The following is a 23,820-nucleotide window of genomic DNA, read 5'->3' on the forward strand; positions in this document are numbered from 1 at the left end:
TTTAGATGGCAAAAATATAAATAAATTAATAAATAAATAGTGCCAGTACAGGCTTAGAATCACTTGCTGACCCATAACAAAAAGTATACATAAAGAGTTTCCTGCCCTCTTTCTGCCTGCCTGTCTGTCTGTCTTTACAAAAGATAATTATCTTTAATACAATGGACATCTAATTTTTAGTAATTGCAAGCTACATTTGTTTCAATAAATATTGCTAGTATCAGCAAATATGACGCATGCTTCACTGCTTTAAAAATGGAAAAAAAAAGACTACGGCACCCGGTGTTCCCAGGCTGTCTCCCATCCAGGTACTGACCAGGACTGGCCCTGCTTAACTTCCGAGATCAGACGGGATCAGGTGCATTCAAGGCAGTGTGGCGGTAGACAATTAGCGCTTTTTCCCAATGCTTTTTGTTCTTGCTCATGCTGTCATTCACGGTCTGTAAAAAATTGAAGAGTTAAAAGGGGGTTAAAATTTAGATGGCAAATATATAAATAAATTAATAAATAGTGCCAGTACAGGCCCAGAATCACTTGCTGACCCATGACAAAAAGTATACATAGATACAGAGTTTCCTGCCCCTCTTTCTGCCTGCCTGCCTGTCTGTCTGTCTTTACAAAAGATAATTATCTTTAATACAATGGACATCTAATTTTTAGTAATTGCAAGCTACATTTGTTTCAATAAATATTGCTAGTATCAGTAAATATGACGCATGCTTCACTGCTTTAAAAATGAAAAAAAAAAGCCTACCGCAACTGGTGTTCCCAGGTGATCTCCCATCCAGGTACTGACCAGGCCTAGCCCTGCTTAACTTCAGAGATCAGGTGCATTCAAGGCAGTGTGGAGGTAGACACTTAAAGCTTCTTCCCCTCGCTTTTTGTTCTTGCTTATGCTGTCATTCACAGTCTGTAAAAAATTGAAGAATTAAAACGGGGTTACAATTTAGATGGCAAATATATAAATAAATTAATAAATAGTGCCAGTACAAGCCCAGAATCACTTTCTGACCCATGACAAAATGTATACATAGATACAGAGTTTCCTGCCCCTCTTTCTGCCTGCCTGCCTGCCTGCCTGCCTGCCTGTCTGTATTTACAAAAGATAATTATCTTTAATACAATGGACATCTAATTTTTAGTAATTGCAAGCTACATTTGTTTCAATAAATATTGCTAGTATCAGTAAATATGACGCATGCTTCACTGCTTTAAAAATAAAAAAAAATAGCCTACCGTACCTGGTGTTCCCAGGTGGTCTCCCATCCAGGTACTGACCAGGCCTGGCCCAGCATAACTTCCGAGATCAGACGGGATAGGGTTCATTCAAGGCAGAGTGGCGGTAGACACTTAACGCTTTTTCCCAACGCTTTTTGTTCTTGCTCATGCTGTCATTCACAGTCTGTAAAAAATTGAAAGGTTAAAATGGGGTTAAAATTTAGATGGCAAGTATATAAATAAATTAATAAATAGTGCCAGTACAGGCCCAGAATCACTTGCTGACCCATGACAAAAAGTTTACACAGATAAAGAGTTTCCTGCCCCTCTTTCTGTCTGCTTGCCTGCCTGTCTGTCTTTACAAAAGATAATTATCTTTAATACAATGGACATCTAATTTTTAGTAATTGCAAGCTACATTTGTTTCAATAAATATTGCTCGTATCAGTAAATATGATGCATGCTTCACTACTTTAAAAATGAAAAAAAAAAGCCTACCGCACATGGTGTTCCCAGGCGGACTCCCATCCAGGTACTGACCAGGCCTGGCCCTGCTTAACTTCCAAGATCAGACGGGATCGGGTGCATTCAAGGCAGTGTGGCGGTAGACACTTAGCACTTCTTCCCAAAGCTTTTTGTTCTTGCTCATGCTGTCATTCACAGTCTGTAAAAAATTGAAGAGTTAAAACAGGGTTAAAATTCAGATGGCAAATATATAAATAAATTAATAAATAGTGCCAGTAAAGGCCCAGAATCACTTGCTGACCCATTATAAAAAGTATACATAGATACAGAGTTTCCTGCCCCTCTTTCTGCCTGCCTGTCTGTCTGTCTTTACAAAAGATAATTATCTTTAATACAATGGACATCTAATTTTTAGTAATTGCAAGCTACATTTGTTTCAATAAATATTGCTAGTATCAGCAAATATGACTCATGCTTCACTGCTTTAAAAATGAAAAAAAAAGCCTACCGCACCTGGTGTTCCCAGGCGGTCTCCCATCCAGGTACTGCCCAGGCCTGGCCCTGCTTAACTTCCGAGATCAGACAGGATCGGGTGCATTCAAGGCAGTGTGGCGGTAGACACTTAGCGCTTCTTCCCAATGCTTTTTGTTCTTGCTCATGCTGTCATTCACAGTCTTTAAAAAAATGAAGAGTTAAAACGGGGTTAAAATTTAGATGGCAAATATATAAATAAATTAATAAATAGTGCCAATACAGGCCCAGAAACACTTGCTGACCCATGACAAAAAGTATACAAAGATACAGAGTTTAATGCCCCTCTTTCTGCCTGCCTGCCTGTCTGTCTGTCTTTACAAAAGATAATTATCTTTAATACAATGGACATCTAATTTTTAGTAATTGCAAGCTACATATGTTTCAATAAATATTGCTAGTATTAGTAAATATGACGCATGCTTCACTACTTTAAAAATGAAAAAAAAAGCATACCACACCTGGTGTTCCCAGGCGGTCTCCCATCCAGGTAGTGAACAGGCCTGACCCTGCTTAACTTCCAAGATCAGACGGGATCGGGTGCATTCAAGGCAGTGTTGCGGTAGACACTTAGCACTTCTTCCCAATGCTTTTTGTTCTTGCTCATGCCGTCATTCACAGTCTGTAAAAAATTGAAAGGTTAAAACGGGGTTAAAATTTAGATGGCAAATATATAAATAAATTAATAAATAGTGCCAGTACAGGCCCAGAATCACTTGCTGACCCATGACAAAAAGTTTACACAGATAAAGAGTTTCCTGCCCCTCTTTCTGTCTGCTTGCCTGCCTGTCTGTCTTTACAAAAGATAATTATCTTTAATACAATGGACATCTAATTTTTAGTAATTGCAAGCTACATTTGTTTCAATAAATATTGCTTGTATCAGTAAATATGACGCATGCTTCACTACTTTAAAAATGAAAAAAAAAGCCTACCGCACATGGTGTTCCCAGGCGGACTCCCATTCAGGTACTGACCAGGCCTGGCCCTGCTTAACTTCCGAGATCAGACGGGATCGGGTGCATTCAAGGCAGTGTGGCGGTAGACACTTAGCACTTCTTCCCAAAGCTTTTTGTTCTTGCTCATGCTGTCATTCACAGTCTGTAAAAAATTGAAGAGTTAAAACAGGGTTAAAATTTAGATGGCAAATGTATAAATAAATTAATAAATAGTGCCAGTAAAGGCCCAGAATCACTTGCTGACCCATTATAAAAAGTATACATAGATACAGAGTTTCCTGCCCCTCTTTCTGCCTGCCTGTCTGTCTGTCTTTACAAAAGATAATTATCTTTAATACAATGGACATCTAATTTTTAGTAATTGCAAGCTACAGTTGTTTCAATGAATATTGCTACTATCATTAAATATGAGGCATGCTTCACTGCTTTAAAAATGAAAAAAAAAAAAAAGCCTACCACGCCTGGTGTTCTCAGGCGGCCTCCAATCCAGGTATTGACCAGGCCTGGCCCTGCTTAACTTCCGAGATCAGACGGAATTGGGTGCATTCAAGGCAGTGTGGCAGTAGACACTTAGTGCTTCTTCCCAACGCTTTTTGTTCTTGCTCATGCTGTCATTCACAGTCTGTAAAAAATTGAAGAGTTAAAACGGGGTTAAAATTTAGATGGCAAATATATAAATAAATTAATTAATAAATAGTGCCAGTACAGGCCCAAAATCACTTGCTGACCAATGACAAAAAGTATACATAGATAAAGAGTTTCCTGCACTCTCTTTCTGCCTGCCTGTCTGTCTGTCTTTACAAAAATAATTATCTTTAATACAATGGACATCTAATTTTTAGTAATTGCAAGCTACATTTGTTTCAATAAATATTACTAGTATCAGCAAATATGACTCATGCTTCACTGCTTTAAAAATGAAAAAAAAAGCCTACCACACCTGGTGTTCCCAAGCGGTCTCCCTTCCAGGTATTGACCAGGCCTGGCCCTGCTTAACTTCCGAGATCAGACAGGATCAGGTGCATTCAAGGCAGTGTGGCGGTAGACACTTAGCGCTTCTTCCCAACGCTTTTTGTTCTTGCTCATGCTGTCATTCACAGTCTGTAAAAAATTGAAGAGTTAAAACGGGGTTAAAATTTAGATGGCAAATATATAAATAAATTAATAAATAGTGGCAGTACAAGCCCAGGATCACTTGCTTACCCATGACAAAAAGTATACATAGATACAGAGTTTCCTGCCCCTCTTTCTGCCTGCCTGTCTGTCTGTCTTTACAAAAGATAATTATCTTTAATACAATGGACATTTAATTTTTAGTAATTGCAAGCTACATTTGTTTCAATAAATATTGCTAGTATCAGTAAATATGACGCATGCTTCACTGCTTTAAAAATAAAAAAAAATAGCCTACCGCACCTGGTGTTCCCAGGCGGTCTCCCATCCCGGTATTGACTAGGCCTGGCCCTGCTTAACTTCCGAGATCAGGTGCATTCAAGGCAGTGTGAAGGTAGACACTTAATGCTTCTTCCCCACGCTTTTTGTTCTTGCTCATGCTGTCATTCACAGTCTGTAAAAAATTGAAGATGTTAAAACGGGGTTAAAATTAAGATGGCAAATAAATAAATAAATAGTGCCAGTACAGGCCCAGAACCACTTGCTGACCAATGACAAAAAGTATACATAGATACAGAGTTTCCTGCCCATCTTTCTGCCTGCCTGCCTGTCTGTATTTACAAAAGATAATTATCTTTAATACAATGGACATCTAATTTTTAGTAATTGCAAGCTACATTTGTTTCAATAAATATTGCTAGTATCAGTAAATATGACGCATGCTTCACTGCTTTAAAAATAAAAAAATAAAATAGCCTACCGCACCTGGTGTTCCCAGGTGGTCTCCCATCCAGGTACTGACCAGGCCTGGCCCAGCATAACTTCCGAGATCAGACGGGATAGGGTTCATTCAAGGCAGAGTGGCGGTAGACACTTAGCGCTTTTTCCCAACGCTTTTTGTTCTTGCTCATGCTGTCATTCACAGTCTGTAAAAAATTGAAAGGTTAAAATGGGGTTAAAATTTAGATGGCAAATATATAAATAAATTAATAAATAGTGCCAGTACAGGCCCAGAATCACTTGCTGACCCATGACAAAAAGTTTACACAGATAAAGAGTTTCCTGCCCCTCTTTCTGTCTGCTTGCCTGCCTGTCTGTCTTTACAAAAGATAATTATCTTTAATACAATGGACATCTAATTTTTAGTAATTTCAAGCTATATTTGTTTCAATAAATATTGCTAGTATTAGTAAATATGAGGCATGCTTCACTGCTTTAAAAATGAAAAAAAAAAGGCTACCGCACCTGTTGTTCCCAGGCGGTCTCCCATCCAGGTACTGACCAGGCCTGGCCCTGCTTAACTTCCAAGATCAGACGGGATCGGGTGCATTCAAGGCATTGTGGCGGTAGACACTTAGCGTTTCTTCCCAACGCTTTTTGTTCTTGCTCATGCTGTCATTCACAATCTGTAAAAAATTGAAGAGTTAAAACGGGGTTAAAATTTAGATGGCAAATATATAAATAAATTAATAAATAGCGCCAGTACAGGCCCAGAATCACTTGCTGACCCATGACAAAAAGTATACATAGATACAGAGTTTCCTGCCCCTCTTTCAGCCTGCCTGCCTGTCTGTCTGTCTTTACAAGAGATAATTATCTTTAATAAAATGGACATCTAATTTTTAGTAATTGCAAGCTACATTTGTTTCAATAAATATTGCTAGTATCAATAAATATGACGCATGCTTCACTGCTTTAAAAATGAAAAAAAAAAGCCTACCACACATGGTGTTCCCAGGCGGTCTCCCATCCAGGTAGTGACCAGGCCTGACCCTGCTTAACTTCCGAGATCAGACGGGATCGGGTGCATACAAGGCAATGTGGCGGTAGACACTTAACACTTCTTCCCAACGCTTTTTGTTCTTAATAATACCATTTAACTCAGTTGTAGTAGAGTTGGTAAGCACTACATAACCCTCAATTCTCACCACTATCACTAGAAGTAAATATTCGGCGCACCGGAAGTGATGTCATTTGATGGTGACCGGAACCGGAAGTGCAGTCGTTATTTGCCAATTTTAGTGCCAAAATATTTAAAAATAGGGGCTATTTAAGGGTCCCACCGGATGGACAAACAGAGCCTTGACAAGGACCATTATAGGTCGAAACGCGTGAGTACTTGTAATCCTTAGTGTTTTATATGTATTTTTAACAGGGTTGCACTATTTTTGCTTTGTTGATTTTGTCCCACAGGTTCATACTTTTTGAATTAGAAACAAAAAGAGGATGTCTTGTGCCTAACTGCCATTTAATTTATATTGTCTGTGGACAATTGGTACTCGTTTCCTCATACTTTTCCAGATTTTTTTGGATCTCTGTGGACAATATAGAACTTTGGACTGGACTTGTCAGTGCCGACACTATAATTAATTTATTACCCTACATTCCGACTGGCTATTCCAATCAGCCAATAGAATGCAAGCTCAATCCTATTGGCAGATTGGATCAGCCAATAGAATGAAAGCTCAATCCTATTGGCTGATTGTAACAGCCAATAGGATTTTTTCCTCTTAATTCCTATTGGCTGATAGAATTCTATCAGCCAATCGGAATGTAAGGGACGCCATCTTGGATGACGTTATTTAAAGGGAAACTTCATTATTCAACAGCCATCAGAAGAAAAGGATGCTCTGCACCAGATGTCTTGAAGATGGCCCCACTCCACACCGGATGGATGAAGATAGAAGATGCCGTCTGGATGAAGACTTCTGCCTGCTTGGATGAAGTCTTCTGCCGGCTTCGATGAAGACTTCTGCCTGCTTGGATGAGGACTTCGCTGTCTGGATGAGGATGGATGTCAGGTCTTGAAAAACTGTAAGTGGATCGTCGGGGGTTAGTGTTAGGTTTTTTATGGGTTTCTTGAGTGGGTTTTATTTTTAGAGTAGGGTTTGAGCAGTAAAAGAGCTAAATGCCCTTTTAAGGGCAATACCCATCCAATTGTCCTTTTCTAAATGCTCTATTTAGATAGGATTTTATTTGGGGGGGGTTGGTTGTGTGGGTGGTGGGTTTTACTGTTGGGGGGTTGTTTGTATTTTTTTTTCAGGTAAAAAAGCTGATTTCTTTGGGGCAATGTCCCGCAAAAGGCCCTTTTAAGGGCCATTGGCAGTTTAGTGTAGGCTAGGTTTTTTTTTATTTTTAGGGGGGGCTTTTTTATTTTGATAGGGCTATTAGATTAGGAGTAATTCTTTTTTATTTTTGACAATTTCTTTTTTTATTTTGTGTAATTAAGTGTTTCTTATTTTTTGTACTTTTGATAATTGTATTTTATTAATTTTATTTTATTGTAATGTTAGATTTCAGTGTAAGGCAGGTTAGGTTTTATTTTACAGGCAAATTTGTATTTATTTACCAACTAGTCTACCTAGTTAAAATAAATATAAACTTACCTGTGAAGTAAAAATAAAACCTAAGATAGATACTATTAGTTATATTGTAGCTAGCTTAGGGTTTATTTTACAGGTAAGTATTTATTTTTAAATATTAATTATTTAGTTATTAATAGTAGGTTTTATTTAGAATTATTTTAATTATGTTAAAGTTAAGGGTGTTAGGGTTAGGGTTACGTTAGGGTTAGACTTAAAGGGACACTGAACCCATATTTTTTCTTTCAGGATTCAGATAGAGCATGACACTTTAAGCAACTTTCTAATTTACTCCTATTATCAATTTTTCTTTGTTCTCTTGCTATCGTTATTTTAAAAAGAGGAATGTAAATCTTAGCAGCCAGCCCATTTTAGGTTCAGCCCCATGGAAAGTGCTTGCTTATTGGAGGCTTCCATTTACCCACCAATAAGCAAGCATAACCCAGGTTCTCAACCAAAAATGGGCCGGCTCCTATGCATCACATTTCTACTTTTTAAATAAAGATAGCAAGAGAACGAAGAAAAATTGATAATAGGAGTAGATTAGAAAGTTGCTTAAAATTGCATGCTCTATCTGAATCATGAAAGAAAAACATTGGATTTAGTGTCCCTTTAAGGTTAGGGTTACATTAGGGGTTAATATATTTATTTAGTGTTAGTGATGTGGGAGGCCAGAGATTTAGGGGTTAATAACTTTACTATAGTGGCAGTGGAAAATGAGGGGTTAATAAGTGTAGGTAGGTGGCAGCGATATAGGGGGCGGCAGATTAGGAGTTAATAAATGTAATGTAGGTGGCAGCGATGTCGGAGGCGGCAGATTAGTGGTGTTTAGACTCAGGGTTTGTGTTAGGGTGATAGGTTTAAACATACATTTTTTTCACCCATAGACATCAATGGGGCTGCATTACAGAGTTTTTGTTTCCGTGATCGCAGGTGTTAGGCATTTTTTTAGCCGGCTCTCCCCATTGATGTCTATGGGGAAATCGTGCACAAGCAGGTGAAAACACTGCTTGTATTTGGGTGAAGCATGGAGTTCAATGCAACCATATTGCCAGCACAAGCCGTTTTTTTGCAAACCTTTAATAGCAGCGCTATTAAAGGTGAGCGGTGAAAATAACTTACAAGTAATTAGCGAGCCAGCAATAACACAAAACTCGTAATCTGGCTGTATGCTTGTTATCTTATGCTTTTTAATGGTAACATATTTTGCCTTATTGTATTATTTATAGCTATAAATATTTGTCAGAAACAGCAGGAAAACATTGCTACACAATAAATGAAGGCTAAGCAAATCCAAAGAACCACAACTCCTAAAATTTTACTTTTGGACCTGATTCAAAACTTTGAAAAAAAACCTAACACCTGCAAAAAAGCCGCGTTCAGCTCCTAACGCAGCCCCATTGTTTGCTATGCGGAAACACTTCCTACGTCTGCACCTAACACTCTAACATGTACCCCGAGTCTAAACACCCCTAACCTTACACTTATTAGCCCCTAATCTGTCGCCCCCGCTATCGCTGACCCCTGCATATTATTATTAACCCCTAATCTGCCGCTCCGTAAACCGCCGCTACTTACATTATCCCTATGTACCCCTAATCTGCTGCCCTAACATCGCCGACCCCTATATTATATTTATTAACCCCTAATCTGCCCCCCACAACGTTGCCTCCACCTGCCTACACTTATTAACCCCTAATCTGCCGACCGGACCTGAGCGCTACTATAATAAAGTCATTAACCCCTAATCTGCCTCACTAACCCTATAATAAATAGTATTAACCCCTAATCTGCCCTCCCTAACATCGCCGACACCTAACTTCAATTATTAACCCCTAATCTGCCGACTGGAGCTCACCGCTATTCTAATAAATGTATTAACCCCTAAAGCTAAGTCTAACCCTAACACTAACACCCCCCTAAATTAAATATAATTTACATCTAACAAAATTAATTAGCTATTTTAGGATTAATATTTATTTGACAGGCAACTTTGTAATTATTTTAAACAGGTACAATAGCTATTAAATAGTTAAGAACTATTTAATAGCTACCTAGTTAAAATAATTACAAAATTACCTGTAAAATAAATCCTAACCTAAGTTACAATTAAACCTAACACTATACTATTATTAAATTAATTAAATAAACTACCTACAATTACCTACAATTAACCTAACACTACACTATCAATAAATTAATTAAATACAATTCCTACAAATTACAATTAAATAAACTAGCTAAAGTACAACAAATAAAAAAGAACTAAGTTACAAAAAATAAAAAAAATATTTACAAACATAAGAAAAATATTACAACAATTTTAAACTAATTACACCTACTCTAAGCCCCCTAATAAAATAACAAAGACCCCCAAAATAAAAAATGCCCTACCCTATTCTAAATTACTAAAGTTCAAAGCTCTTTTACCTTACCAGCCCTGAACAGGGCCCTTTGCGGGGCATGCCCCAAGAAGTTCAGCTCTTTTGCCTGTAAAAAAAAAACATACAATACCCCCCCCCCAACATTACAACCCACCACCCACATACCCCTAATCTAACCCAAACCCCCCTTAAATAAACCTAACACTAAGCCCCTGAAGATCTTCCTACCTTATCTTCACCATACCAGGTTCACCGATCCGTCCTGAAGAGCTCCTCCGATGTCCTGATCCAAGCCCAAGCGGGGGGCTGAAGAGGTCCATGATCCGGCTGAAGTCTTCATCCAAGCGGGAGCTGAAGAGGTCCATGATCCGGATGAAGTCTTCATCCAAGCGGGAGCTGAAGAGGTCCATGATCCGGATGAAGTCTTCTATCAACGGCATCTTCAATCTTCTTTCTTCCGGATCCATCTTGCAGACCTCCGACACGGAACATCCTCTTCTCCCGACGCCTACTAGCCGAATAACGGTTCCTTTAAGGGACGTCATCCAAGATGGCGTCCCTCGAATTCCGATTGGCTGATAGGATTCTATCAGCCAATCGGAATTAAGGTAGGAATATTCTGATTGGCTGATGGAATCAGCCAATCAGAATCAAGTTCAATCCGATTGGCTGATCCAATCAGCCAATCAGATTGAGCTCGCATTCTATTGGCTGATCGGAACAGCCAGTAGAATGCAAGCTCAATCTGATTGGCTGATTAGCTATTGTACCTGGTTAAAATAATTACAAAGTTGTCTGTCAAATAAATATTAATCCTAAAATAGCTACAATATAATTATAATTTATATTGTAGCTATATTAGGATTTATTTTACAGGTAAGTATTTATCTTTAAATAGGAATAATTTATTTAATAAGAGTTAATTAATTTCGTTAGATGTAAATTATATTTAACTTAGGGGGGTGTTAGGGTTAGGGTTAGACTTAGCTTTAGGGGTTAATACATTTATTAGAATAGCGGTGAGCTCCGGTCGGCAGATTAGGGGTTAATAAGTGTAGGCAGGTGTAGGCGACGTTGTGGGGGGCAGATTAGGGGTTAATAAATATAATATAGGGGTCGGCGGTGTTAGGGGCAGCAGATTAGGAGTACATAAGGATAACGTAGGTGGCGGTGCTTTGCGGTCGGCAGATTAGGGGTTAATAAGTGTAGGTAGGTGGAGGCGACGTTGTGGGGGGAAGGTTAGGGGTTAATAAATATAATACAGGGGTCGGCGGTGTTAGGGGCAGCAGATTAGGGGTACATAAAGATAACGTAGGTGGCGGTCGGCAGATTAGGGGTTAAACAAATTTAATCGAGTGGCGGCGATGTGGGGGGACCTCGGTTTAGGGGTACATAGGTAGTTTATGGGTGTTAGTGTACTTTATAAAGCTCTTAACTACTCTGCTCTAAACCGGCGTTAGCCCAGAAAGCTCTTAACTACTGACTTTTTTCCTGCGGCTGGAGTTTTGTCGTTAGATGTCTAACGCTCACTTCAGCCACGACTCTAAATACCGGAGTTAGAAAGATCCCATTGAAAAGATAGGATACGCAATTTACGTAAGGGGATCTGCGGTATGGAAAAGTCGCGGCTGAAAAGTGAGCGTTAGACCCTATTTTGAGTGACTCCAAATACGGGAGTTAGCCTAAAACCAGCGTTAGGAGCCTCTAACGCTGGTTTTCACGGCTAACGCCAAACACCAAATCTAGGCCTTTGTGTTTTTATCTACACATAGCTGTAAAAAACAGAATTTATGCTTACCTGATAAATTACTTTCTCCAACGGTGTGTCCGGTCCACGGCGTCATCCTTACTTGTGGGATATTCTCTTCCCCAACAGGAAATGGCAAAGAGTCCCAGCAAAGCTGGTCACATGATCCCTCCTAGGCTCCGCCCACCCCAGTCATTCGACTGACGGACAGGAGGAAATATATATAGGAGAAACCATATGATACCGTGGTGACTGTAGTTAGAGAAAATAATTCATCAGACCTGATTAAAAAACCAGGGCGGGCCGTGGACCGGACACACCGTTGGAGAAAGTAATTTATCAGGTAAGCATAAATTCTGTTTTCTCCAACATTGGTGTGTCCGGTCCACGGCGTCATCCTTACTTGTGGGAACCAATACCAAAGCTTTAGGACACGGATGAAGGGAGGGAGCAAATCAGGTCACCTAAATGGAAGGCACCACGGCTTGCAAAACCTTTCTCCCAAAAATAGCCTCCGAAGAAGCAAAAGTATCAAATTTGTAAAATTTGGCAAAAGTGTGCAGTGAAGACCAAGTCGCTGCCTTACATATCTGGTCAACAGAAGCCTCGTTCTTGAAGGCCCATGTGGAAGCCACAGCCCTAGTGGAGTGAGCTGTGATTCTTTCAGGAGGCTGCCGTCCGGCAGTCTCATAAGCCAATCGGATAATGCTTTTAAGCCAAAAGGAAAGAGAGGTAGAAGTCGCTTTTTGACCTCTCCTTTTACCAGAATAAACAACAAACAAGGAAGATGTTTGTCTGAAATCTTTAGTAGCCTCTAAATAGAATTTTAGAGCACGGACTACGTCCAAATTGTGTAACAAACGTTCCTTCTTTGAAACTGGATTCAGACACAAAGAAGGTACAACTATCTCCTGGTTAATATTTTTGTTGGAAACAACTTTCGGAAGAAAACCAGGCTTAGTACGCAAAACCACCTTATCTGCATGGAACACCAGATAGGGCGGAGAACACTGCAGAGCAGATAACTCTGAAACTCTTCTTGCAGAAGAAATTGCAACCAAAAACAGAACTTTCCAAGATAATAACTTAATATCTACGGAATGTAAGGGTTCAAACGGAACCCCTTGAAGAACTGAAAGAACTAGATTTAGACTCCAGGGAGGAGTCAAAGGTCTGTAAACAGGCTTGATCCTAACCAGAGCCTGAACAAATGCTTGAACATCTGGCACAGCTGCCAGTCTTTTGTGAAGTAAAACAGATAAAGCAGAGATCTGTCCCTTCAGAGAACTTGCAGATAATCCTTTCTCCAAACCCTCTTGTAGAAAGGATAGAATCTTAGGAATTTTTGTCTTGTTCCATGGGAATCCTTTAGATTCACACCAACAGATATATTTTTTCCATATTTTATGGTAAATTTTTCTAGTTACAGGCTTTCTAGCCTGAATCAGAGTATCTATTACAGAATCTGAAAACCCACGCTTTGATAAAATCAAGCGTTCAATCTCCAAGCCGTCAGTTGGAGGGAAACCAGATTCGCATGTTCGAATGGACCCTGAACAAGAAGGTCCTGTCTCAAAGGTAGCTTCCATGGTGGAGCCGATGACATATTCACCAGGTCTGCATACCAAGTCCTGCGTGGCCACACAGGAGCTATCAAGATCACAGAGGCCCTCTCCTGATTGATCCTGGCTACCAGCCTGGGGATGAGAGGAAACGGTGGGAATACATAAGCTAGGTTGAAGGTCCAAGGTGCTACTAGTGCATCTACTAGAGTCGCCTTGGGATCCCTGGATCTGGACCCGTAGCAAGGAACCTTGAAGTTCTGACGAGACGCCATCAGATCCATGTCTGGAATGCCCCATAATTGAATTATTTGGGCAAAGATTTCCGGATGGAGTTCCCACTCCCCCGGATGGAATGTCTGACGACTCAGAAAATCCGCTTCCCAATTTTCCACTCCTGGGATGTGGATCGCAGACAAGTGGCAGTAGTGATCCTCCGCCCATTGAATTATCTTGGTCACTTCTTTCATCGCCAGGGAACTCCTTGTTCCCCCCTGATGATTGATATACGCAATGGTCGTCATGTTGTCTGACTGAAACCTTATGAATTTGGCCTTTGCTAGTTGAGGCCAAGCTCTGAGAGCATTGAATATCGCTCTCAGTTCCAGAATGTTTATCGGGAGAAGAGACTCTTCCCGAGACCATAGACCCTGAGCTTTCAGGGATTCCAAGACCGCGCCCCAGCCCACTAGGCTGGCGTCGGTCGTGACAATGACCCACTCTGGTCTGCGGAAGCTCATTCCCTGTGACAGATTGTCCAGGGTCAGCCACCAACGGAGTGAATCTCTGGTCTTTTGATCTACTTGAATCGTCGGAGACAAGTCTGTATAATCCCCATTCCACTGTCTGAGCATGCACAGTTGTAATGGTCTTAGATGAATTTGTGCAAAAGGAACTATGTCCATTGTTGCAACCATCAATCCTATTACTTCCATGCACTGCGCTATGGAAGGACGAGGAACAGAGTGAAGTACTTGACAAGAGCTTAGAAGTTTTGATTTTCTGACCTCTGTCAGAAAAATCCTCATTTCTAAGGAATCTATTATTGTTCCCAAGAAGGGAACTCTTGTTGACGGGGACAGAGAACTTTTTTCTTTGTTCACCTTCCATCCGTGAGATCTGAGAAAGGCTAGGACGATGTCCGTATGAGCCTTTGCTTTTGACATGGACGACGCTTGAATCAGGATGTCGTCCAAGTAAGGTACTACTGCAATGCCCCTTGGTCTTAGAACCGCTAGAAGGGACCCTAGTACCTTTGTGAAAATCCTTGGAGCAGTGGCTAATCCGAATGGAAGTGCCACAAACTGGTAATGCTTGTCCAGAAAAGCGAACCTTAGGAACTGATGATGTTCCTTGTGGATAGGAATATGTAGGTACGCATCCTTTAAATCCACGGTAGTCATAAATTGATTTTCCTGGATAGTAGGTAGGATCGTTCGAATAGTTTCCATTTTGAACGATGGTACCCTGAGAAATTTGTTTAGGATCTTTAGATCCAAAATTGGTCTGAATGTTCCCTCTTTTTTGGGAACTATGAACAGATTGGAATAAAATCCCATTCCTTGTTCTCTTATTGGAACTGGATGTATCACTCCCATCTTTAACAGGTCTTCTACACAATGTAAGAATGCCTGTCTCTTTATTTGGTTTGAAGATAATTGAGACCTGTGGAACCTTCCCCTTGGGGGTAGTTCCTTGAATTCCAGGAGATAACCTTGAGAAACTATTTATAGCGCCCAAGGATCCTGAACATCTCTTGCCCAAGCCTGATCAAAGAGAGAAAGTCTGCCCCCCACTAGATCCGGTCCCGGATCGGGGGCTATCCCTTCATGCTGTTTTGGTAGCAGTGGTAGGCTTCTTGGCCTGCTTACCCTTGTTCCAGCTTTGCATTGGTTTCCAGGCTGGTTTGGGTTGTGAAGTATTACCCTCTTGCTTAGAGGATACAGAATTAGAGACTGGTCCGTTTCTTAAAATATGTGAAAAAGTATCTTAAAGCATTAAAAGTATTGCACACCAAATTTCAGAGCTTTAACCCTTAAATTAACGGAACCGGAGCCATTTTTACATTTAACCCCTATACAGTCCCAGCTATATGCTTTGCTGAGACCCAACCAAGCCCAGAGGGGAATACGATACCAAATGACGCCTTCTATAAGCTTTTTCAGTGATTCTTAGCTCCTGACACATGCATCTGCATGCCTTGCTCTCCAAAAACAACTGTGCATTAATGGCGCGAAAATGAGGCTCTGTCTATAACTAGAAAGGCCCCCATCTGAAAAAGGCGTCCAACACAGTGCCTGCCGTTTTTCTAAACGTTCCCCAAGATTATAATACCAATTATTAGTTAGAATCTGCATAATATGCCTAGTAAAGCAATCGTTTTAGCCCAGAAAAAAGTCTACCAGTTTTTAAGCCCTTTTTGAAGCCCTTTATTCTTTTATGTTTAACTAAGAAAATGGCTTACCGGTCCCCATGAGGGGAAATGACAGCCTTCCAGCATTACATGGTCTTGTTAGAAATATGGCTAGTCATACCTTAAGCAGAAAAGTCTGCTAACTGTTTCCCCCAACTGAAGTTACTTCATCTCAACAGTCCTGTGTGGAAACAGCAATCGATTTTAGTTACTGTCTGCTAAAATCATCTTCCTCTTACAAACAGAAATCTTCATCCTTTTCTGTTTCAGAGTAAATAGTACATACCAGCACTATTTTAAAATAACAAACACTTGATAGAAGAATAAAACTACATTTAAACTCTTAACCATCTCCGTGGAGATGTTGCCTGTGCAACTGCAAAGAGAATGACTGGGGTGGGCGGAGCCTAGGAGGGATCATGTGACCAGCTTTGCTGGGACTCTTTGCCATTTCCTGTTGGGGAAGAGAATATCCCACAAGTAAGGATGACGCCGTGGACCGGACACACCAATGTTGGAGAAACCATCCCTGGCAGGTTCCCAATTTAATTTCAGTTTGCTAACTTGCAATAAATTACAATATTCTCATTTATCTATATGCTTATATACATATATATTTATGTGTTAATGTGTATATACAGATATGAACACATACATATATATATATATATATATATATATATAAGCATATACATATATATTTAAAGGGGAAGTATACACTAATTCTCATGTGACTGCATGTAATAGACACTACTATAAAGAATAATATGCACAGATACTAATATAAAAATCCAGTATAAAACCGTTGAAAAACTTACTTAGTAGCTCACAGTTTAGCACTGTTGAAAAGGTTAGCTGGAACACCCACTGTAAGTTGTTCTATAGCAAATAAAGCAACCCCCCCCCCCTTCCTCTGCATATGAAAAGACTCTTTACACAAACAGGAGCAATCAGTATTCTCAAAAACTTTGGGGCTGTATAGGCTATATAAATGGATCATCTATAAAACATTTATGCAAAGAAATCTAGTGTATAATGTCCCTTTAAACATGCTGCCATTGCTGCGCTATTTACCCCCTTCGCCGCGCTGAAGTTCTAATGCGAGGAGGAAAGGGATTAGCGTGGCATATGCTGTTAGATTATGGTAAATGTGGGAACTTTGCATCTATGGTAAGTTACAGCATACATGGCTATGTGTGTGTTTTAGTTTTTTGGGATGTTGGGGTGGAGAGCGAAATTACATGGGGGGGGTCCAAGAAAATGTTTGCCCAGGGTCCAATCAATATTAAAGACTGCCCTGCAGGTAGTGATCAGGTCTGGCCCTGCTGAACTTCCGAGGTCAGATGGGTGCATTCAGGGAAGTGTGGCGGTAAACACTCAGTGCCTTTTGCCAAAGCGATTGTTCTTGCTCATGGTTTATTCACAGTCTGTAAACAATTGACGAGTTAAAACTAAAATTAAAATTAAATAAATAAATCATGTCAATACAGGCCCATGACAAAAAGTATACAAGGATAATGTTTCCTGACCCTCTGTCTGTCTTTACAAAAGATAATTATCTTTAATCCAATGGACATCTAACTATTAGTAATTACAAGGTACTGTTGTTTCAATTAATATAGCTACTTTCAGGTGATATTACGCATGCTTCACTGCTTTAAAAATGAGAAGAAAAACGTAGATTATGTAAAGTATTGGAGATATCTTAAAATAAATTAGTAGATGTTTGTTATTATTTCAAACATAAAGATATATTTGAAAATATTTGTTTATGTTTAAAATAATATTAAGCAAACATTAAATCTATTTTATGATATCTACAATAATTTAAACAATATGCATTGTACATGACTATGCATATTATTTAAACATTGACCCCTAATCTGCCATAACCTAAAACTAACTGTAGAAGCTAAGGCTAAAAACAAATATATTTAATATTTAAATGAAGCATTGTTATGTAAATTGAATAATGTTTAAATACTTGTGTTTTATTTTTTCTAATTAAAGACAGTATAATTATTATAGGTCTACATAACTGCATGTCTGTTATGTAAATATTTAATTTAATGATACGGACTACAGTAACATAAATATATATTAAAATATATATCTATGTTATCCCTAATAAACACAACAAGCTTACATTAACACGTTTTAATTTATATGCAATACTTAAACCATTATGCAATATACATGTATAACTGTTAAAATATTGAATATCAATGCAAGGCCTGACAACATTATAGAATCTTTGAAATAAAATGCATGGTTATATATAATGAATATTATATAAGTACTGGATATATAAATTAAAATGTAGATATTCTTGCTTGATGCATTTATTTTTGAAATAAAAAAATATTTATAAAATAGATATTTATGTTATAAAATACAGTTGCATTATAATTTTAGTATCACATAACTGCATGCCTGTTATGCAATAAAACAATTGTAACACTAATGCCTTTTTTTAACATGAATATCATTTTTAAAATATATATTTATAATTAAAATAAAAAACACAACAAGAAAAAAAACATAATTTATGTAAGAACTTACCTGATAAATTAATTTCTTTCATATTAGCAAGAGTCCATGAGCTAGTGACGTATGGGAAATACATTCCTACCAGGAGGGGCAAAGTTTCCCAAACCTCAAAATGCCTATAAATACACCCCTCACCACACCCACAATTCAGTTTAACGAATAGCCAAGAAGTGGGATGATAAGAAAGGAGCAAAAGCATCAAAATAAGGAATTGGAATAATTGTGCTTTATACAAAAAAATCATAACCACCACAAAAAAAGGGTGGGCCTCATGGACTCTTGCTAATATGAAAGAAATGAATTTATCAGGTAAGTTCTTACATAAATTATGTTTTCTTTCATGTAATTAGCAAGAGTCCATGAGCTAGTGACGTATGGGATAGTAGATACCCAAGATGTGGAACTTCCACGCAAGAGTCACTAGAGAGGGAGGGATAAAATAAAGACAGCCAATTCCGCTGAAAAATAATCCACAACCCAAAACAAAAGTTTTAATCTTAATAATGAAAAAAACTGAAATTATAAGCAGAAGAATCAAACTGAAACAGCTGCCTGAAGTACTTTTCTACCAAAAACTGGAAACATCAAAATGGTAGAATTTAGTAAAAGTATGCAAAAAAGACCAAGTTGCTGCTTTGCAAATCTGATCAACAGAAGCTTCATTCCTAAAAGCCCAGGAAGTAGAAACTGACCTAGTAGAATGAGCCGTAATCCTTTGAGGCGGGGACTTACCCGACTCCACATAAGCATGATGAATCAAAGACTTTAACCAAGACGCCAAAGAAATGGCAGAAGCTTTCTGACCTTTCCTGGAACCAGAAAAGATAACAAATAGACTAGAAGTCTTTCTAAAATCTTTAGTAGCTTCAACATAATATTTCAAAGCTCTTACTACATCCAAAGAATGTAAATATCTCTCCAGAGAATTCTTAGGATTAGGACACAATGAAGGGACAACAATTTCTCTACTAATGTTGTTGGAATTCACAACCTTAGGTAAAAATTGAAATGAAGTCCGCAACACCTCCTTATCCTGATGAAAAATCAGAAAAGGAGATTCACAAGAAAGAGCAGATAACTCATAAACTCTTCTAGCAGAAGAGATGGCCAAAAGGAACAAAACTTTCCAAGAAAGTAATTTAATATCCAGAGAATGCATAGGTTCAAACGGAGGAGCCTGTAAAGCCCTCAGAACCAAATTAAGACTCCAAGGAGGAGAGATTGACTTAATGACAGGTTTGATATGAACCAAAGCCTGTACTAAACAATGAATATCAGGAAGATTAGCAATCTTTCTGTGAAAAAGAACAGAAAGAGCAGAGATTTGTCATTTCAAGGAACTTGCAGACAAACCTTTATCCAAACCATCCTGAAGAAACTGTAAAATTCTAGTAATTCTAAAAGAATGTCAGGAGAATTTATGAGAAGAACACCAAGAAATGTAAGATTTCCAGACTTGATAATAAATCTTCCTAGACACAATTACTGAGTCAGAGAAACCTCTATGACTAAGAATCAAGCGTTCAATTTCCATACCTTCAAATTTAATGATTTGAGATCCTGATGGAAAAAAGGGCCTTGAGATAGAAGGTCTGGTCTTAACGGAAGTGTCCAAGGTTGGCAACTGGCCATCCGAATGAGATCCGCATACCAAAACCTGTGAGGTCATGCTGGAGCCACCAGCTGTACAAACGAACGTTCCATTAGAATTTTGGAAATCACCTTTGGAAGAAGAACTAGAGGTGGAAAGATATAGGCAGGATGATAATTCCAAGGAAGCGACAACGCGTCCACTGCTTCCGCCTGAGGATCCCTGGATCTGGACAGATACCTGGGAAGTTTCTTGTTTAGATGAGAGGCCATCAGATCTATTTCTGGAAGTCCCCAGATTTGAACAATCTGAAGAAATACCTCTGGGTGAAGAGACCATTCGCCCGGATGTAACGTCTGGCGACTGAGATAATCCGCTTCCCAATTGTCTACACCTGGGATGTGAACTGCAGAGATTAGACAGGAGCTAGATTCCGCCCATACAAGTATCCGAGATACTTCTTTCATAGCCTGAGGACTGTGAGTCCCACCTTGATGACTGACATATGCCACGGTTGTGACATTGTCTGTCTGAAAACAAATAAATGATTCTCTCTTCAGAAGAGGCCAGAACTGAAGAGCTCTGAAAATCGCACGGAGTTCCAAAATGTTGATTGGTAATCTCGCCTCCTGAGATTCCCAAACCCCCTGCACTGTCAGAGATCCCCATACAGCTCCCCAACCTGACAGACTCGCATCTGTTGAGATCACAGTCCAGGTTGGACGAACAAAAGAAGCCCCTTGGACTAAATAATTGGTGATCTATCCACCACGTCAGAGAGTGTCGTACATTGGGATTTAAGGATATTAATTGTGATATCTTTGAATAATCCCTGCACCACTGGTTCAGCATACAAAGCTGAAGGGGTCTCATGTGAAAACGAGCAAAGGGGATCGTGTCCGATGCAGCAGTCATGAGACCTAGAATTTCCATGCACAAAGCTACCGAAGGGAACGATTGAGACTGAAGGTTTCGACAGGCTGAAACCAATTTCAGACGTCTCTTTTCTGTTAGAGACAGAGTCTATTTGAAACCCAAAAAGGTTACCTTTGTCTGAGGAATCAAAGAACTCTTTGGTAAATTGATCCTCCAACCATGTTTTTGAAGAAACGACACAAGTTGATTCGTATGAGATTCTGCAGAATGTGAAGACTGAGCAAGTACCAAGATATCGTCCAAATAAGGAAATACCGCAATACCCTGTTCTCTGATTACAGAGAGAAGGGCACCGAGAACCTTTGAAAAGATCCTTGGAGCTGTTGCTAGGCCAAACGGAAGGGCCACAAACTGGTAATGCTTGTCTAGAAAAGAGAATCTCAGGAACTGATAGTGATCTGGATGAATTGGAATATGAAGGTATGCATCCTGTAAATCTATTGTGGACATATAATGCCCTTGCTGAACAAAAGGCAGAATAGTCCTTATAGTCACCATTTTGAATGTTGGTATCCTTACATAACGAGTCAATATTTTTAGATCCAGAACTGGTCTGAAGGAATTCTCCTTCTTTGGTACAATGAATAGATTTGAGTAAAACCCCAGACCCCGTTCCAGAACTGGAACTGGCACAATTACCCCATCCAACTCTAGATCTGAAACACATTTCAGAAACGCCTGAGCCTTCACTGGGTTTATTGGAATGCGAGAGAGAAAAAATCTTCTCGCAGGCGGCCTTACCTTGAAACCTATTCTGTACCCTTGTGAAACAATGTTCTGAATGCAAAGACTGTGAATCGAATTGATCCAAATATCTTTGAAAAATCGTAACCTGCCCCCTACCAGCTGTGGTGGAATGAGGGCCGCACCTTCATGTGGACTTGGGAGCTGGCTTTGACTTTCTAAAAGGCTTGGATTTATTCCAGACTGGAGAAGGTTTCCAAACGGAAACCGTTCCTTTAGGGGAAGGGTCAGGCTTCTGTTCCTTATTCTGACGAAAGGAACGAAAGCGATTAGCAGCCCTGTATTTACCTTTAGATTTTTTGTCCTGAGGCAAAAAGGTTCCTTTCCCCCCAATAACAGTTGAAATAATAGAATCCAACTAAGAACCGAATAATTTATTACCTTGGAAAGAAAGAGAAAGCAAAGTTGACTTAGAAGTCATATCTGCATTCCAAGTTTTAAGCCATAAAGCTCTTCTAGCTAAAATAGCTAAAGACATATATCTGACATCAATTCTAATGATATCAAAAATGGCATCACAAATAAAGTTATTAGCATGTTGAAGAAGTTTAACAATGCTATGAGTATTATGGTCTGACACTTGTTGCGCTAAAGCCTCCAACCAGAAAGTGGAAGCAGCAGCAACATCAGCCAAGGAAATAGCAGGTCTAAGAAGATTACCTGAACATAAATAAGCTCTCCTTAGAAAGGATTCAAACTTCCTATCTAAAGGATCCTTAAAGGAAGTACTATCCGCCGTAGGAATAGTAGTACGTTTAGCAAGAGTAGAGATAGCCCCATCAACTTTAGGGATTTTGTCCCAAAACTCTAATCTATCAGATGGCACAGGGTACAATTTCTTAAACCTTTGAGAAGGAGTAAATGAAGTACCCAGATTATTCCATTCCCTAGAAATTACTTCAGAAATAGCATCAGGGACTGGAAAAACTTCTGGAATAAATATATGAGGTTTGAAAACCGAATTTAAAGGCTTAGTAGATTTAGTATCAAGAGGACTAGACTCCTCCATATCTAATGCAATTAACACTTCTTTAAGTAAAGAACGAATACATTCCATTTTAAATAAATATGAAGATTTATCAGTGTCAATATCTGAGACAGAGTCTTCTGAACCAGATAGATCCTCATCAGAAACAGACAAGTCTGAATGGTGGCGGTCACTTAAAAATTAATCTGAAATATGAGAAGTTTTAAAAGACCTTTTACGTTTACTGGAAGGAGGAATAACAGACAGAGCCTTCCTAATAGATTTAGAAACAAATTATTTTACATTAACAGGAACATCCTGAGCATTAGACTAATGGAACTACAATCTGCATTAGAAAGTTTATCATGACATTCATCACAAACTACAGCCGGAGGAACAGTTACCGAAAGTTTACAACAAATGCACTTAACTTTGGTAGAACCAGCATCAGGCAGCGTCTTTCCAGAAGTAGATTCTGATCCAGGGTCAAGTTGAGACATCTTGCAATATGTAATAGAAAAAACAACATATAAAGCAAAATTATCAAATTCCTTAAATGACAGTTTCAGGAATGGGAAAAAATGCCAATGAACAAGCCTCTAGCAACCAGAAGCAATGAAAAATGAGACTGAAATAATGTGAAAAAAAGGTGGAGACAAGAATGACGCCCACATTTTTTGGTGCCAAAAATGACGCCCACATTATCGGTGCTAAGTACAACGCCTATATTTTTTGCCGCCAAGTATGACGCCACATCCGGTGACGCTGACAAAAACGACGCCCACATTTTTGGCGCAAAAAAAACGTCTGAACACAAAAAACCTCAAAAAATGACGAAACCATGAACAAACTTCCGGCGTCAATTAGGGCACCGGAAATGAAAAAATTTTTGCGCAATAAATTGAAGAATTTTCAGCCCCCGCGAGCCTAACAGCCCACAGGGAAAAAAGTCAATGTAAAAAATTTTTAAGGTAAGAAAAAATAATCATTCATATGCATTATCCCAAATAATGAAACTGACTGTCTGAAATAAGGAATACTGATTACCCTGAATCATGGAAAATATAAGTTTAAACACATATATTTAGAACTTTAGAAATAAAGTGCCCAACCATAGCTTTAGAATGTCATAAAAAAATAAGACTTACTTACCCCAAGACACTCATCTACAAATAGTAGATAGCCAAACCAGTACTGAAACGAGAATCAGTAGAGGTAATGGTATATTAGAGTATATCGTCGATCTGAAAAGGGAGGTAGGAGAAGAAATCTCTACGA

General features: G+C 39.1%; 3 non-coding genes and 10 pseudogenes across 3 annotated transcripts; all 13 read right to left on the reverse strand.

Annotated features, from left to right (window-relative positions):
• Window positions 1-267: 267 nt before the first annotated feature.
• On the reverse strand, window positions 268-386 carry LOC128650889 (uncharacterized; annotated as a pseudogene).
• Window positions 387-747: 361 nt separating this feature from the next.
• Window positions 748-856, reverse strand: LOC128651102 (uncharacterized; annotated as a pseudogene).
• A 373-nt stretch (window positions 857-1,229) lies between these two features.
• On the reverse strand, window positions 1,230-1,348 carry LOC128650985 (uncharacterized; annotated as a pseudogene).
• Window positions 1,349-1,709: 361 nt separating this feature from the next.
• On the reverse strand, window positions 1,710-1,828 carry LOC128650765 (5S ribosomal RNA). Its single transcript, XR_008401022.1, has one exon. It is a non-coding gene; the product is annotated as a 5S ribosomal RNA (ribosomal RNA).
• A 356-nt stretch (window positions 1,829-2,184) lies between these two features.
• LOC128651035 (5S ribosomal RNA) lies at window positions 2,185-2,303 on the reverse strand. Its single transcript, XR_008401072.1, has one exon. It is a non-coding gene; the product is annotated as a 5S ribosomal RNA (ribosomal RNA).
• A 360-nt stretch (window positions 2,304-2,663) lies between these two features.
• LOC128650871 (uncharacterized) lies at window positions 2,664-2,782 on the reverse strand (annotated as a pseudogene).
• A 360-nt stretch (window positions 2,783-3,142) lies between these two features.
• Window positions 3,143-3,261, reverse strand: LOC128650739 (5S ribosomal RNA). Its single transcript, XR_008400999.1, has one exon. It is a non-coding gene; the product is annotated as a 5S ribosomal RNA (ribosomal RNA).
• A 361-nt stretch (window positions 3,262-3,622) lies between these two features.
• LOC128651053 (uncharacterized) lies at window positions 3,623-3,741 on the reverse strand (annotated as a pseudogene).
• A 360-nt stretch (window positions 3,742-4,101) lies between these two features.
• Window positions 4,102-4,220, reverse strand: LOC128650866 (uncharacterized; annotated as a pseudogene).
• A 357-nt stretch (window positions 4,221-4,577) lies between these two features.
• On the reverse strand, window positions 4,578-4,686 carry LOC128651101 (uncharacterized; annotated as a pseudogene).
• Window positions 4,687-5,039: 353 nt separating this feature from the next.
• Window positions 5,040-5,158, reverse strand: LOC128650949 (uncharacterized; annotated as a pseudogene).
• A 361-nt stretch (window positions 5,159-5,519) lies between these two features.
• On the reverse strand, window positions 5,520-5,638 carry LOC128650799 (uncharacterized; annotated as a pseudogene).
• Window positions 5,639-5,999: 361 nt separating this feature from the next.
• Window positions 6,000-6,118, reverse strand: LOC128650824 (uncharacterized; annotated as a pseudogene).
• Window positions 6,119-23,820: the final 17,702 nt, after the last annotated feature.

This window comes from Bombina bombina, chromosome 2 (genome assembly GCF_027579735.1).
Source record: "Bombina bombina isolate aBomBom1 chromosome 2, aBomBom1.pri, whole genome shotgun sequence".
Lineage (NCBI taxonomy): Eukaryota > Metazoa > Chordata > Amphibia > Anura > Bombinatoridae > Bombina > Bombina bombina.